Consider the following 10,419-nt stretch of genomic DNA (forward strand, 5'->3'; position numbering starts at 1 on the left):
GCAGGAGTCGGGGTGGTGGAGCACCTGGATCCACAGGCTTGGATGAAGTCTTAGAACCATGCTCACATCTTGTGTCTGTTCTTCTAGAGTAGTTAGGGCCCCATCTTTTCCATTTACTTTTTTGGGGATTCCAGTTCCTTGACATGAAACTCCATGATTCAAAGCCTGTCCATAATGTTAGAATCTGGAGAAGTCACAGTCTACATATTAACTTCACATTTCATTGCCCAGGAAAGTCCTTCAATGTTTTCTATGGTGGAACTCAACTTTGGGGAAAATATGAGTGTCTGGGGATTTAGATTTCAATTTGCCAAGAGAAGTGAGTTGCAATGTTATAGGTCCCTGTGACAATATTTGTCTCTTCCATGGTGTTTACTCTCAGTGCCTGTGAACATGTGGTGAGGTAATATAAGAGCATGCCCAAACTGTCCGCATCTGCCTTTTTTGCCATCAAATGGCTCATCTAGTGTGAAGTCTACAGCATAATTCCCTTGGACCCATGCTGCCTTTTCAGGAAGATGCAAAGTCTGCATTGAGGTTCAGGTCATCTCTGTCTATTTCTCATCAACCTCTGACTCGCTGAGGATATTCTGGTGTTTTATGTTTGCATAGACAAAGTCAAGGGTGTTTCAATATTTTATGGCTGTCACTATTGCACAAATATTTTTGCCCCGTCTTCCTGCTTGCGGCCTCCTCCATTATTAGTTCAAGAAGTCCCCTGCTGGAGCACACTCAGTATCTACATGGACCCCCTTTGATGTTAGTAGGCCCTAGAAGAGGCTAATGACTGTAGCATGGTATAGTGAAGAAGGTCAAGAAGTGATGCACCATCTCGTACTTGCCTAGAAACTCATGGGGTTCTGGGTCCTGCTTCTTTCATAAGATCCATATTTTTGAAAGTTATATAGTAGGCTTTCATCTTCACAGACTCCTTAACACAACAGATTCTTGACAGGAAAACCCTGATACTCTTGTCTAGTCCCTTGAAGCACTCAATCCTCTGAGGGTTTACTTAGAGCTCCTTGTCTAAGAATTCCTTATATCGCAGGGGCATTTGCTCTTCTGGTATGCTGATGCGGACTCAGTGGGTAGACAAATCTCCAGAATGGAGGGCACAGGCAGTCTCTGTGCTCCTCTTCTTGGGACACTGTAATGTAGTGGCAGGCATGGAAGCACTTCTTGCCACTACTGGCCTTATTGTGTCAGGGCAGGAGGCCCATGCTCTCCTAGGGCTGGATATGGATGAGGCCAAAGTTGGGGTTACTCCCCTTTCTCTTTGGTGGAGGAAGAGAATAAAGGGATGTGCTCATGATTTGGGTGGCATAGGGCATGTAAGCCCAGTAATGACAAAAGTCTTAGACCCATGCTCAAGTGCCCTCTGTTCCTGTTCTTTTAAATTTAAATATGTCCCCCATCGTTTTGCTGTAGTTTTACTTGTTCAAGTATTTAATTTCCTGCAACTATAAAATTCCATACCTCAGAGCATGTCTACAGTTTGAGAATCTGGATAGGTGACAGTCGAGCTAAGTACTTCACATTTCCTCTCATTACACAAAAATGTCTCAATGTTCTCAATGGAGGGCCTCATCTCTGGGCGAACTGTAAGGATTTGGTGGATTAGGTTTCCGGTTGCCAGAAGTGAGTTGCAATGTCATAGGGCCCTGTGACAATCTATTTCTGATTTCTTTCGTGGTCCTTCCACTGAAGAAATTGGACCCTGTGGTGATATAATGGAGTAGTTGGCCCATACTCTACGCATCTGCCTCCATGCCATCCTGTGGCTCTCCTAGTGTGAGCTCTGGAGCATAAAATCCTTGGTCCAATGCTGCCATTTCAGTGAGAGGCAGTGTCTGCATTGATGGGCTGGTGAGGTCTATGAACTTTACATTATCCACTGCATCTTTGTGGATATTCTGGAATTTTATGTGTGGATGGACAGGTTGAATTTTTGTGGCAGTACTTTATTGATGCCCATAAGTGTCCAAGTATTTTCTATGATCTTCCTTCTGCAACATGCCCCCCTTCCACTCTTTGGTCAAGGACGTTTTCTTCTAGAGCATTCTCAGAAAGTAGATGGATCTGAATTGACGTTCCTAGAACCTGATAGAGGCTCTTGATATTAGAATGGAATAGTGTTTTCATAGTTTTTATTTGTGACTGGATCCTTCCAATGAGATATTTGATGACCTCTATAGTTTTATAATCACTAAGGCCTGTGTTTTTATGTGGCAGGCAGGATTCATGATCTCAAATGCACCCTGGCCAATTGGAAAAAGTATCATGTACTGACTCCTGAGTTGTTTTTTCCTGTGGTGCTGGCCGTAAGGTTAGGTTTCTTGGATGACTACACTATTTAACCCTTGCTTCCCACGCCTTCTTCCTGCTCTATTAATTTTTCAATTATATATGTTCTCATCATTGAACTTTATTCATTTGTCAGACAGGGTCCCTCAGAACTGGACATAATGTAAAGATTCTATCAGATACTCCTATCTCTACACAAATATCTCCAAGTCACTACCTGACATACCCCTACCTAACTTTGTAAGAAACTGGGGATAATTCTACCCTGATTTAATCAGACTGAATTTTCCTATCTTCTACTGTCTTTACAGTTCATCTGAATGGTTTAGAGAGATGTCAATTTTGAGATATTGGTTCTGGGCCCCAAGACTATTTTTCTTCCACTTAAGAATTTTAGAGGCAGTCAAGGGATGCAATTGCTCAGAGTTACTCTATGTCCTCGGAGGAAGGCAGGTTTCGAGAGATGCCCTCTATTTGCGTAGGAACGTAATTGCAGATAGACAGTTTATGTTCAAAAAAGATGGCAGTTGACATCAGATTCCATATGTACAGGGAGGTAGGCAGTTGGAGAGAGATTCTCATTGTACAATAAAAAGGCATTTGGAGAGAAATGCCAATGTACAGATAGGATGGCAGTTGGTGTCAATATTGTATGTTCTGAAGCTCTTCTCAAACAGCTGGGCTCATCCAGAGGTCCAGTGGTGACTCTTGGATTGTTGCTAAGTTTGTCTCACCAATGGAGGCATCGACCAAGGAGATGGGAAAATACCCATGGAGAACTGCCACATAGTAAAAGACTTACTCCCACTTTTAGGAGCTAAGTGCCCTCTGTATTCAGATATTCCTAAATTAACCCTCCTAATACACATAACCTGCTTTAGAAATCCTTCCATGTTCCTGTAGAATGTTTTCCATTAGACAGACACTGGGACCCCTGAAGACCTCAGGGAATATACAGGTCTGATTTTCCTTGCCTGAGTTTAAGGGACTCAAAATGTATTGAGTAAAGTTCACTGACAATTCTGACCACTCATTTCCAAACATTTGAATACATGAACTGACTCTTTATGGAACCATAATATAAATGATGTTCATTTTGAACCACATCCACCCTAGGCAAGCTGGGGCCTCCCTTACTCCAGCAGAAATAGGCTTTAGGGGTTGCTGGACAAGGCAACATCTAGTGCTCCTGTTCTCCATGGGGCCAAATGGCTGCATCCTTTATGGAGCATGAGCTGAGGCCACAGTATCTCAGCTCCACGTCTCAGGTTACTGCCTTACCTACTCCACCCCAGTGTACTTTACGTAGCCTTGTTAGAACTGAGAATGGAGAGACACAACAGTAAAGAATGGCAACTGCAGACCTCAGCCCCTGTGAACAGGGCCCATTAGGAATAGAAGGGTAAACTTGGTGGACAGACACAGATGGCTCAGCAGAGTGTTTACTTTCCTCCTGCCATTTCGGTCACAGTGAAGAGAAGGTGACTGAGGGAGGACAACAACAGGTGAGCTAGGGATATTTCTCAACAACAACAACGACAACAACAACAACGACAACAACAACAACAACGACAATGACAATGACAACAACAACAACAACAACAACAGCAGCAAGTGACTTTGTGATAGGCAGAGGACTCTGAAAGTATGGCAAGGCCTGTCTGCTGAGGCTAGGGAACATGTAGTGGCTCTGGCATCTTCTCAGCTGGCTGAAGAAACAGGATATGGTTAATTGAGGAGAGAACAGAGTTCATGCAAGAAAGATCCAAATCCTCCTGGACTGGGACAGGAAATAAAGCTTGAAATGTGACCATCGGTGCCTGTGATGAGACTGAAAAGACAATGAGAGCTAACTGTCCCTAGAGAGGAGAACAGAGTATGTGTGTCTGTCTGGCAAAATGTCCAGCAGCCTTCTATGTTGGGAGAGGGGATTACTGGAAAGACAGAATAAAACTCTCAGAGACAAAGGTTACCTCTACTGGGCATATACACAAAAGTCCCCTACATATAGCAAGGACACATGTTCCACTATATTGATAAATCCCTTATTTGTAACAGCCAAGCTGGAAACAAACCAAAAGTCCCTCAGTAGCAGAATGGATGCAGAAAATGTGGTCCATTTACACAGTAGAATACTAGTCAGTTATTAAATACAATGACTTCATAAAATCTCAGGCAAATGGATGGAGCTAGAAAATATCATGCTGAGTGAGGTAACCCAGTCACAAAAAAAAAACCCACACACTTTGTACTCACTGAATAGAGGATATTATCCAAAAAGCTCACAATAGCCATGATAAAACCCACAGACCATATGGAGCTAAGGAGGAAGGAAGAACAGGGTGTGGATGTTTCAGTTCTGCATTGAGGAGGTTACAGGATTATTGCAGGAGGTGGAGGAATAAGGGGACCAGGGAGGGAGACAGGAGGAGGAGGAAATAAGGGGGCAATATAAGATAGTGGAGGAGATGGTAAAGAGGAAGAGAGGTTTAGGAAATAGATAAAAATATGTAACAGGGATTACAAACTGGAGATGGCCACCAGAGGGTCCCACAGACCAGGAAATGAGAGGCTCCTAGGACCCACTGAGAATGGCTTTAGCCTAAATGTGCAGAGAAGAGGGACATAGATCCTGAAGAGACCACCTCCAGTATATAGGCACAGTCCCCAATGGAGGACTGAGCCTGCCCATCTCAAAAGTATTTTACCCAGAAATGTTCCTGTCCAAAGGAAAAACAAGGACAAAAAATGGAGCAGAGACTGAAGGAAGGGTCCTCAAGGAACTTTCCTACCTGGGAATCCACACTGTGTGCAGACACCAAACCTGAAACTGTTGTCTTTGTCATGAGGCGCTTGATAACAGAATCCTGGTTTGACTGATTCTTGGGAGACCTGGTTATCAACTAAGCAATGCAGATGTGGAAGCTTGGAGCTAACCATCAGACTGAACTCAGGGACCCTGGTGGAGCAGCTGTCGCAGGGACTACAGAAGGAGAGGGTTATTGTAACCCAATAGGAAGAAAAACATTGGCCTAACTAACAACCCAGAAGCCCCTGAGTCTTAATCACTGAACAAGGTGTGTACAGGGAGAGATCCACGGCTCCAAATACCTATTTATCAGAGAAAAGAATTGACTGACAGCAAGGGGAGGGTAGCCCCTTGGTCTTCTAGAGGTTTGATTCCCCCAGCACAGGGGTAAACTGGAGAAGTGGGAGGGGGTAGGGGGGTGGGCGAGCACCTACATATAGACATAGCAGAGGGCTGTGAGGGCAGATGTGGGATGGGGCTTATGGAAGGGTAACCTGGATGTGAGATAGCATTTGACATGTGAATGAATAGAATGCTTACTAAATAAAAGAAATTAAACAAAGAACAAAATGGTTAGGGCTGCTCAGTCCATACTACACGAGTCTCCAGGTTCTCCTGGACTTGACAATAGTCTATAGAATCATGGGGAACAAAGTTCCAAGCCCACAGAGACAATGCCTTATATATATTCAATATTACTTAGCATCTCGAGGCTCATCTATTCCTTCCTGTTCCTTCCTCTAACATTAACAAACATTGATCCCCTCAACATGAGCTTCAAGTGTGTCCCTCATAACCTTCCATGTATCAGCAAATCAGGAAATCTGCTAGTAGACCCCGGTCTCACTTGACTCTACCGGACAGTCAGGCATTCATAAAAGAAGGCAAAATGACTTCCCACAAGGAAGATGGGTCTTACCTCAGAAAAGGCACAAAGTTCCTACTGAGACAGCATCTTGTATCGAGACAGAAAGCTAAACCAGAGCTGGGCACTATGGTAACAATCAGTCTTGGGGTATGAGATGCCCTCTTGGGTTCTGAGAATACATTCTCACCCACTAATCTGTGTCCTATCCCTTCTCCAACTTTCATGACCCCCTGGATGTCACTATGGAGTTACCACTTGGAATGGTTGCTTTAGGTTAAGGATCCAAGCCAGGGTGAAGACCAGAATACAAAGCAAATCATGGCTTCCTACTTCTCTATATACAGAGACAGATGGAGATGTTTTCCAAATAATCTAGCAAAAGAAGACAAAGCCCAAGCAGTCCATATGGTTACTGACCCTATGGATGCCTTAGCAGGTAGAGCCCAATCCACTGAGCCCTTGCAGACATGTGGATAGAATACCTACAGGCCCAAGTCTTCAAAGAGGGTAAACTCTTCACTCAGACTCTGCTCAAAAATAGATTAGAACAAAGCCCCTGTAAGATGGCCTTCTGAGTGAGTGCAGCCCTATTGGGGTGAACCACACCAGGTGTCTGTGAATCATGGAACTGTTTCGAGGTGACAGGCACAGGAGATCTCTGGATCCAGGCTCACAACCATCTCATACTTGGAATATCCCATCAGCACCTGCTCTACCTGAGTTGTTGTCTTGGGATTTAGAACATCTGGTGGGAAAAGACTAGGTCACCCAGCAAAAGGCTTTAAAAGACAGGGTCTTATGGCTTAGACTTTTTGAAAAAAGCCTTGGTATTAACATCATGGAGGGAGCAATAGGCAATCCCCAGACCAGTGGCTTATATCTACACTTCGTAGATTGAGGACCTGGGAGAATTCAAATCATGCCAAGCCAACAAGTTAGAGGATCCCTATGAAAAGCTACCAGAAGCATTGTCCTCTTAAACAGGCAGAGGCACACACACCTTTTCCTTGACAAACATGACAGCATGTCAGTCTTGTACCAGTGTGCATATACCTAGGGAGGAAGTATTCTACCTCTTCAGAACCCATGTTGCATGAGGTACAAATAAAGGGGTCTGACTTTTCCACCTGGAGCCACCAAAGAGATATTCACTGAGAAGTCCTGTTGCTCCCAAACAAGCTGAAGCTGAACTCCTAGTGTCCATCTGGATGTGCTTATCTCCAAGGTCCAGCAGCTGGAACTTAAGTGATATGGCCTGGGAAAGAACCGAGAATGCACCTTGCTTGTCCTGGCTCAGATGTAATGATGATACAGTATCTCATGGTGGGAAAAGCAGGGTATCAGCAGAAAAAGCAACTGATTTCCCTGTGTTCATGGTCAGGAATCCCAGGCAGTGGATGGTTGAGAATCTTGTTGCTTTCACAGTTTGATGCAGCTGGAAATGCACCCCGAGGAAATGTTCCAAAAATCATGCCGTGCGGACCTTATGTTCCTTAGAGAAAAACATCTCAAAAGCACTCACAGATACTTGCCCAAATGTTTGCACCTAAGCGCCTGTCACAGCCACAAAGAAGGTTGATTTCTGGGAAGGTAAGGAGCCCATAGAAAGAAGTACTTTACGTTCAGAAAGTTCATTGTTTGATCAAGACAAATGCTGACCAAAAAAGGAGCTGGGAGGACACAGAGCACAGAGCTTGGAAACTGCGTGTGTTTGTCTGTACTTGCATGGCAAATGGAGGGGCACTATTGGAGGTGTGTGCTTGTTTGAATATGTGTGTCACTGTATGCGTGTGTTTTGAGATTCTCCTCCTATCTGCCTGGAAGGAGTTTTCCGTTTGCCTTTGGAGCATGATGTACAACACTCAGCACCTCAACTGCGCTGCCTGTCTAGAAGCTGCCTAACTTCCCACCATAATGATTTGGATGGAAACTCACAACCATTGAGCCAGCCACAAGAAAATATTGTACATGACAAGGCAGTAATATATTACCTTTGTCATGGCGTGTTTTCACAGTAGTAGAAATTCTAACAGAAATTGCAGGGGAAGTAAGCATCATCTCTTTCCAAGGGAAGAAATTATTGAGAGATGCAGAGTGGATCACAAGTAGAAGGCTGCTCTGTCGCTCTCTCTCCTTTGCACACAGTTGGGGGACTGGCAGACCTGAGTAGCTCACACTGAAAAATACCAGGAAACTCCCCAGTGCATCCAAGTAGGGAGAAGACAGGGCTGAGGAGAGCAAGGAGATGCTGCCAACGCAAGCAAGAGGAAAAGTAGAAAGGAGAAGCCAAAATCGAAGACAGAAGAAGCAATGAAAGGAATGGAAAAGACTTGTTCCTCCAGAGCAAAAGCAGTGAAAGAGAAAGGGCCTTCTGAAGTTGATGTGTGTTCTGCTAAATCCAACAAGGCCAAGAAGGAGGATGAGCCTCAAGACCACAATGCTTGTAAAAGCAAAACATCCCAGAAGAAAAGGAGTCCCTTGAGAAGAAAACAGCCAATGGGAAAAAAACAGAGATAAAAACCAGGAAGTTTCTGAAGCAGAGGCAGACATGCCCAAGCCCAAGGAGAAGAAAGGGAAAGAAGTTAATGAGACAAGGGAGAGAAGAGCCCAGGCTCAAGAATGTCCTCTCCCATTCCGAACCAAACTCCAACTCCAGGGATGCTCCTGGGGAAGAAAATAGTAATGAGATAGAAAAGGAAATACTCATGGAGAAGAAAGGATTCTCTCTAATTTTCCCATACCCGAAGAGACCGTCAAGCTTCTCAAAGCTCAAAGCTTGAGGGGTTTACTTCCCGTTTTTTCTAAAAACCAAGACATTCCGTCATGTATACAGTGAGACAGACTTCATTGCCCAGGCATGGACAGTAAGCAGGAAGACCTTCTCCTTTGCCGTCCCTTTGATTGGGTAACTTAAAGGTGGACTTCAAGAGAGGAATAGAGGCCAAGCCAATCAGATACTAGTGCTGCAATTACAAGAGAATTAGCAAATCAAATGACCAAAGACTTCAGTGACATCGATAAAAGCTATCAGTGTTTTTTTATGGTGAAACTCCCTATGGTGGTAAACGAGAACAAGTGCAGAGTGGGATTGATATCCTGGTTGGGACCCTAGCTCATATTGAGGATCACTTGCAGAATGGCAAGCTAGATCTCACCAAACTTTAACATGTTGTCCTGGATGAAGATGACCAGATGTTAGATACTGGTTTTGAAGATCAGGTGGAAGAAATTTTATGTATAGCATACAATAACGATTCTGAAGGCAACCCGCAAACATTGCTTTTTCTCTGCAACATGGTCTCATTGGGTATTTAATGTTGCTAAAAATATACAAAACCTACGTATGAACGGGTGGACCTGATTGGAAAAAGACTCAGAAAGCAGCCTTAACTGTGGAGCACAGGAGACAGAGAGGACAGTGGTGAGTGGGGATGTGTTCCAAGGCTACAGTGGTCCTCAAGGGGACATGTTCAACTTCTGTGAATCCACGAATAGTGGCAGGAGCTGTCAAAAAACACATGCATAAAGCAGGAATGCCCAGTACTTACATGGGGACATTCTGCAGAAGCAAAAGGAAATCACCCTGAAAGGTGCTGAAATGGCAATTTTGTGGGTTTACTGGCTGCAAGTGGGTTAGACATCCTGAGGGTGACCTGGTTGTTCATAGATGTACACCAATGGAAATGGAGTCTTTGATCTTTCAAGAAGAACAGGCAGAGCTGGAAGGATAGGGGTTTGAACTGCTTTTACCAAAGAAGAGTACCAGTTACCCCAGGTGGAGCGGAAAGCCAGCACTAAATTTGAACGAATAGGTTTTCCTTCTGAAACAAATAATGAAAGCCTCCAGCAAAGATGCCATCAGACTATTGGACTCTGTGCCCCCACTGCCGTTGGCCATTTCAAGCGGTCAGCTGAGATGCTGACTGAGGAGAAAGGAGCTGTAGAGACCTGGCAGCTGCTCTATCTCCACAGATCAGGGGCCACATCGGTCGACCAGTGCTCCCTGATCCACTGCCCAGCAGCCTTTGAGACCATGATACTGCAGTGCTTTGTTGAGATGTCCAACTGAGCTACGCTTGGAAGGAACTCGAGGAGCAGCTAGGCAAGAATATCGATGCCAAAATGAAGGGGATGGTCTTCCTCAAAGGAAAACCGGAAGTTTCTTTTGATGTCTGCACTGAAGCAGACACAGAAACATAGGTGAAGTGGCATGGTTGGAGATGCTGGCAGCTCACCGTGGCCACTGAGGAGCCAGAGCTGAAAGGACCCCCAGAAGGATATCAAGGGGGCAGGGGCAGCAGATGGCAGCCATGGTGATTTCATGGGACAGCAGGGTGGAAGCAGGAACTTCCTGGATCAGGGCAGGGACAGCAAGGAGGAAGTAGAAACTTCAGAGGACAATGACCAAGAGGTGACAACAAAAGGTACCAGATCCACA

The 10,419-nt window shown here is 44.7% G+C and overlaps 1 long non-coding RNA gene and 1 pseudogene across 1 annotated transcript in view; one reads left to right on the forward strand and one right to left on the reverse strand.

Annotated features, from left to right (window-relative positions):
* LOC148004532 (uncharacterized) overlaps nucleotides 1-10,419 on the reverse strand; it is a 107,235-nt gene that overhangs the window by 18,960 nt on the left and 77,856 nt on the right. The window lies entirely within an intron of this gene.
* On the forward strand, nucleotides 3,513-10,380 carry LOC148004534 (nucleolar RNA helicase 2-like; annotated as a pseudogene).

This window comes from Rattus norvegicus, chromosome 7, assembly GCF_021556685.1.
Source record: "Rattus norvegicus strain SHRSP/BbbUtx chromosome 7, alternate assembly SHRSP_T2T, whole genome shotgun sequence".
NCBI classification, from domain to species: domain Eukaryota; kingdom Metazoa; phylum Chordata; class Mammalia; order Rodentia; family Muridae; genus Rattus; species Rattus norvegicus.